The following is a 7,529-nucleotide window of genomic DNA, read 5'->3' on the forward strand; positions in this document are numbered from 1 at the left end:
CGTAGGGGTTCCCCTACTCAGAACTCTGTCTCCTAACAGTAGTGAACAGAAACTTTCCCTCAGAGGCATTTTTATTTAATTTTATTTTTTATTTTACTTTAAGTTCAGGGATCCATGTGCAGAATGTGTAGGACTGTTTCATAGGTATACATGTGCCATGGTGGTTTGCAGCACTATTGATCAGTTCTGTATGTTACCTTCTGTCACCTCCTACCCTCCATCCCTGGTGTGTGCTGTTCCCCTCCCTGTGCCCATGTGTTCTCATTGTTCAGCTCCCACTTATGAGTGAGACCATGTGCTGTTTGATTTTCTGTTCCTGTGTTAGTTTGCTGAGGATGATAGCTTCCAGCTTCATCCATGTCCCTACAAAGGACAGGATCTCATTCCTTTTTATGACCACATAGTGTTCCATGGTGTATACATACCATATTTTCTTTATTCAGTCTGTCATTGATGGACATTTGGGTTTGTTTCATGTCTTTGCTATTGTAAATAGTGCTGCAATAAACATATGTAGACATATGGCTTTATAGTAGAATGCTTTATATTCTTTTGGGTATATACCCAGTAATGGGATTGCTAGGTCAAATGGTATTTCTGGTTCTAGATCCTTGAGGAATCACCATACAGTTTTCCACAATGGTTAAACTAATTTACATTCTCACCACCTATCTCTTCACAGCCTAGCCATCATCTATCGTTTCTTGACATTTTAATAATCACCATTCTGACTGGTGTGAGATGGTATCTTACTGTGATTTTGATTTTGATTTGCATTTCTCTAATGATCAGTGATGTTGAGCTATTTTCACATTTTGGCCACATAAATGTCTTCTTCTGAAAAGTGTCTGTTCATATCTTTTGCTCACTTTTAGATGGGATTGTTTTTGTCTTGTAAATTTGTGTAAGTTCCTTGTAGACTCTGGATACTAGACCTTTGTCAGATGCGTAGATTGCAAAAATTTCCTCCCACTCTCTAGGCTACCTGTTCACTCTGATGATGGTTTCTTTTGTTGTGCAGAAGCTGTTTAGTTTAATTAGATCCCATTTATAAATTTTGGCTTTTGTTGCCATTGCTTTTGGCATTTCCTTCATGAAGTCTTTGTCCATGCCTATGTCCTGAATGGTATCACCTAGGTTTTCTTCTAGGGTCTTTTTTTGGTTTTGGGTTTTTCATGTAATTTTCAATCCATCTTAAGTTAATTTTTGTATAAGGTGTAAGGAAGGGGTCCAGTTTCACTTTTCTGCATATGGCTAGCCACTTTTCCTAGTACCCATTTATTGACTAGGAGATCTTTTTCCCATTGCTTGTTTTTTTCAGGATTGTTGAAGATCAGATAGCAAGCAGAGACCCGAATCATGAATGAAATCCCATTCACAATTGCTACAAAGATAATAAAATACCTAGAAATAGAGCTAACAAAGCATGTGAAAGACCTCTTCAAGGAGAACCACAAATCACTGCTCAAGGAAATGAGAGAGGACAGAAACAAATGGAAAAACGTTTCACTCTCATGGATAAGAAGAATCAATTTCATGAAAATGGCCATACTGACCAAAGTAATTTATAGATTCAATGCTATTCTCATCAAACTACCATTGACATTTTTCACAGAATTAGAAATAACTACTTTAAATTTCATACGTATCTACAGAAGAGCTCATATACACAAGATAATTGTAAGAAAAAGGAACAAAGCTGAAGACATCACACTATTTGACTTCAAACTATACTACAAGGCTACAGTTACCAAAACAGCATGGTACTGGTACCAAAGCAGACATATAGACCAATGGAACAGAACAGAGACCTCAGAAATAACACCACACATCTACAGCTTCAGAAGCATTTATACAAATCAGCACACTTCAAGGAGCTAACCCATGCTACATTTCTTAAACTAGAATGGTTGTTGGCTTAATGGCTTTTTTCCTGTTTTTTCTTGTTTTAACTGTCAGTGTTGATACTTCTGGAAAGAAAAGTAACTAGAGTCAGCTTACCTTTATAATCATGCCCCAAGATTACTGAGGAGATCAGTTGCCATACAGATAATTTGATCTATAGCCTCGGTGTGAATGATGCTTTTCCTGCATACACACAAAAGGAGAGAGCAAATTGCAGAGAATAGAGACAATGACAGTACAAATGTTTCACAAAAACTGTCACTGAAAGCTTAGATTGTTTAAGTTTTTATGACCTTGTGTGTTATCTACATAAATGTTTTCAAATTTTTACATTTTTCTTTTTTATCAGAAAAGTGTTTAAAAGCAAGTAAAAATGATAAAGTATTTACTGTGTGTTGACGTTTTTGTGGCAATAATAATGCCCAACATGGAGTATAATGGGTAGGAGAAAGTTACCGTTTCCAACTTAGGTGGTGTTTCTTCATCTCATTCTTTTAATGAGCTTACTTTCTCTTACAACTCCTACATTCCTTCATACCCACTGCTGTTAACACAAACAGTCCTCATCCCTTTCTATGCATCTTTTTACTTGGTGCTTTTTAAATATGTATACTTGTTATATTAGTAAGGAGAACTTTTGAACCCCTATTCATACTGATATTAGAGGTAAAAATAATACGAGATTTTTATACACACATTTAGGAAAACATTAAAGAAATAAAATTTTCTGTTTAATTTAGCACAGTAAGTTTAATTTAAAAACTTTATCATCCTCAAACATTTAGAAGATAGAAACTTACCACATTACCTGGGTAGCCTCTATGCTTCATTAGGCATATGTTATACTTCATAGAATTAGGAATTATTCATAGAATTAGGAACTATTCTTTAGGTCAATGTAATTATTTATAAGAGAAAGATACTTAAGCTCTCAGGGAAAAATTGAAAATTGACTTATTCAGAGTGGAATTGAGTTTCCGTTGAGAGGCTGTTAGAACACAAGATATTTGTGACTTTAACCTCTGTAATATAAATACATGAAATCAATGTACACTTTAGCAATTAACGATATACATATATTTGAGATATAAGTATCAATTATTCTAGGAGAATAGATAGTCAGAGAAGAAAACTTATTCAGAGTGCACATTATCAGAAGAACACTTACATGGAATTTTCTTCCATACTTATGGTGCCCATGACGCCCATGATGTCTCTATGAAATAAAAAGAAAAGAAAAGATGAAAGATTCAATATATGATTAATTATCAAGTTTTCCAGTAAAGGAAAATGTCTTACCTCTTCATGTGAATCAGCTCTCTTGAAAAAGAAGAAAATGAGAAAGTAATTAATATCTTAATTTTATAATTCAAGAGTATGTATAAAAATTGACTTAGCCACATTTATGATTAAACAGAATGGAGGCATTCTTTGGTTGATGACACACTAAATTAGTTATTTTAGCTTTATGACATCTTTAAAATGAGTGAAGGTAAACTTCTCTATAATTAATGTGCTATATTCAAGTATCAACTCATTTTGGTTTATATATCTTTTTTATGAAAGGCAAGAAAAGTCTATCATTTGTGAATAAGAGAGTAGAAACTGAAAAATGAAACATTGGATTGCTTTATATATGAATATGTTCTATGTAGCTCAAAAGTTTATTTGCTGATAGAGACAGGCATTACGCTTTTCTCTGTTCTTCTAATATATTTATTTTTCTACTTTTATCCTTTTATAATAAAATCATGTGATAAACTGTGATATCATAACCAATTTGTTTTTGAAACATTCATTAGAATTTAGTGGATAAGTTGAAGTATTAGTATTCTTTTGTGACCAATTTTCTATTAACTTCATAGAAAGAAGAGGAGGAGTGGGAAGAGGACGAGGAAGTAGAGAATGAGAAAGAGCTCCAGAGAGGTCATGTGCTTTTCCTAATACACAGTAGTAAATGACAACACAAGCTGGGAACTCATGATACTTAATGAATACAGGCATTGGTTTTATGGCTTAAAATAGGCAGCTTTATTTTAGAAAGAGTAAAATAAATTATATGCGAACTTTAACAGTTGGGTTGTGCAATAAATGAATTGAAAATTCCTATTTTGACACCATCTAAGACTTGGGCTCCATTTAAGTGTACCTTGTCCTTTCCTCAGGTTTCTAACTTCAGATGGTCTGGAGCTTTTCATATTTAAAGATACTTTCAAAGTTCTCAGTCCCACATATTTATGAAGTTTGTTTAATTTACTTTTATTTTTACATTAAAGTTATTGTACTTGAGTGTTTGCAGGTATGTAATAAATAAGTCCTTAAAGAAATTATATAGGTTAATTCAAAGAAAATATATAGAAATACTAAAGCTATATTGAAGTGAACATGAATATATGGCAGAACATAAGGAATAAGAAAGACCCTTGGGATAAGTACCGAGAATGTATCCTTTAAAATTTCCGGATATACTTACAGTCATGGAAACCATGAGAGCCAAGATTAAAGCAAAGACAAGAAACTTCATAGTTGGCTGAGTCCTATAAAATCATACAAGAAAAATCAGTAATCATATTCTTTCTTGCATTCATTCATCAGACTTCTATTGATGACATTATGCTTCAAAGCACTGGGAGACATGCTCTGTTTTCCAGGCTGAAGTGCAGGGGCATGAGCACAGACCACGGAAGCCTGGACCACCTGGGCTCAAGCCACTCTCCCACGTTAGCCTCTCTAGTTCCACTTGTAGCTGAAACTACAATGATATGCCAACCTGCCCAGTGAATTTTTCTTTTTTAGGTAGAGAATGTTATTAGTCTCACAATATTGCCCAGGCTGTTCTGAAACTCCTGGGCTCTAGGAATCTTCCTGCCTCGTCCTTTCAAAATGCTTGGATTACAGGTGTGAGCCCCAGGCATGGTCTCCTGAATTGATAAGTTAATGTGAGTGCTCTAATTTGGAAATATTAATATGCTAATGAAACACACAAATGGACATCTTAAACAAACCAAGAGGATGGGAGTAAGAAGGTAACGAAGAAAGGCAAGCTTGAGTTGGATAATATGGAATGAGTAAAGTGAGGTGTTGGGAGCCTATAAAGAAATAAAATAGGGAAGAAAGCATGTTAAAAAAAGAAAACAGTCCAGCATGTAGGGAGGACAAAACTGGAGAAAAGATGACCACTTTGGTTGTTGTGACATTACAAGAGACTTAGATAATGACATTAAGAATGCTAATTAAAGTACAGTGTAAAGACATATTTAGAAAGTAGAATGACAAGCAATGGGGACTTGCTCTCTAATAAAGTTAGTGAATATGATCCAGATTTCTATTAAAGAATAGCACGGATGGTGTGACCTTGAGATTAGAACATTAATGATATTGATTAGAGAAAATTAAATGAAGAGAAGTCGTAGGGAAAATGTGTGTAGCTACTTTGAGAAGTTGAATTGGTGAAGATTATTTAATATTTCAAATAATATTATTCAACAAAGTTAGCCTCCTCTGGGACTCTGATATGTTTTTATAATTATGCATATGCAAGTGAATCCAGTTCTTTGGCTGATATAAAAAAGTAAAGCAGATTGCTTATTTCTAAATTACAAACATGTAAATAAAAGCATTTCCACTGGAAAATATAATTACCACAAGACTTACAATTACATGGCATTTTTATTTGTTAATTGCAAGCTATAAAGTAATTCGTTAATAGATAATATTTTAAAATTTTTTTCTAATCTCTCTTACCTGTCACTTGTGATAGAACATCACAGTAACATTTTTCATCTAATTATAATAAAAAGGTCCTACTCTTAAACAGCCCTACATCTCTATCACAGAAAGAAGAACTCATTTGCATTATTATTTCTTCATTCATTTTGCTTTACTCATTTAAATGGAAACTTCTTGTATAGGACTAAGTATAAAAATTATATATTTCTTGAAGTTTTTCTATTACCTAATAGATAAATCTAATTTTGAATCTTTTTATGATATAGAAAGACAATTTCACTGTTGTTTGTGACTGTGAATTGTGTTGCAAATAGAATATCAAAGAAAGGTTGTAAGAAAGTGCTCTTCTTTTACTAACAGATAAATGATAAATAAGCATAGATAATCAAGATATAATTAATAGTTTTGAAAAACGTATTTCCCAAGTAAAACAATAATAAAAAATTGGAATAATAAACTTTCTTTTCTGCCATAACACAAATGAATGAAAATGAGTTAAATAAATTAGTAAGATTGAGATGACTAACTCTTATACAGTATATGCTTTGCATTATAACAGAACTGTTTTTAATGATGGAAAGGCCAATGAAAAAGTGATAAAATAGTTTACTACTAAGAGGAAATTAAATTAAAAAAATTAATTTTTATAAAAATGAATTTGCAAGAGAGAATTTATCAGTATCTTCTTTTAAAATTTGAAATTCTACTTTAAGTTTAATATAAAAGTCAAGGAAATAAAAATAGTTCATTGAGGTCCCACCATCAGAGAGGATGTCATACATTGCCATATTCCACATTAGTTACTTTGCAAGATGATTGCTGGTGTTAATTCATAGGAATTGAGATCTGGAAGTCATCTTCAGATCCCAATAAATGGTCATTATTGCTTTATAATAAGTTATCAATAGATAATATACATTTTCATAAGTGAGTTACAATAGATTTTAGTAATCAAAAGCTTATGTTAAGACATTGTATTAGATGGTACTTGAACATATTACCTTTTACTCAAGAGGAGAGTCAAGAAGTCAGTGAAGTCGAAGTGAAGCCTCAATAGATGTCCTTTCCTAGATGGCTGATGTATTTAAATATGTTGAAACCTCCCTTTTGTTTTTCAAAATAACATCAATTATGAGATCATATGATCGAGATAGGAAGTAATGCCCAAAATCTGTCTCTACAAATTCTAAAAATAAACTTAACTGGGTGATTTTGCAATAGCTCATCCTGAAGACAAGGCAAACAGAAAGCAAATGGACCCATCACATGCTAATCCCAGTGTTAGTCTAGCCCTGAGTGAGTCAGACAATGGAAAAGCATGCTGGAGGAAACCAGGCATAGCAAAGATTGCAGTGATAAAGATGTTTCTGTAGAATACCATCTACTACTTTTCAACAAATATATGTCCAAGATGGAGCAATGCTATGTCAAAAATAATACTTACCGTGTTATGAAAAAATTTACACGTTCTCTAGTAAATAGTGATAATTGGCATAATAAAATTGGAGTTATTCTACACTTCCAAAGTTCTTCTACAAATCATTATTTGTCTTGTATTTTTACCTGCTTACATTGACTTAGAATATTTTAAGTAATAAAGTGAATGTAAACATTGGCCAAAATTCAGTCACTTTTGGATGCCATATGATAAAAGGATTGTCATATTTAATGTCAAAAGTTTCTAGGTGCTTGGTCACATATCTCTCACATAAAACTGATTTCTTATGTTTAGAAATTTGAATTTACCTCCTTGGAGTTTTCAGGGGCCCATATATCTTTACAGAGGTCATTTATTGAAATAACTACACTAGACAGAAAGAGAAAAACAGAATTTTAATTAAATTAATAGACAAACATATATAAAAGATCACCTACTTGCTACTGGTTGTATAATA

Source organism: Macaca fascicularis, chromosome 5 (assembly GCF_037993035.2).
Source record: "Macaca fascicularis isolate 582-1 chromosome 5, T2T-MFA8v1.1".
NCBI lineage: Eukaryota > Metazoa > Chordata > Mammalia > Primates > Cercopithecidae > Macaca > Macaca fascicularis.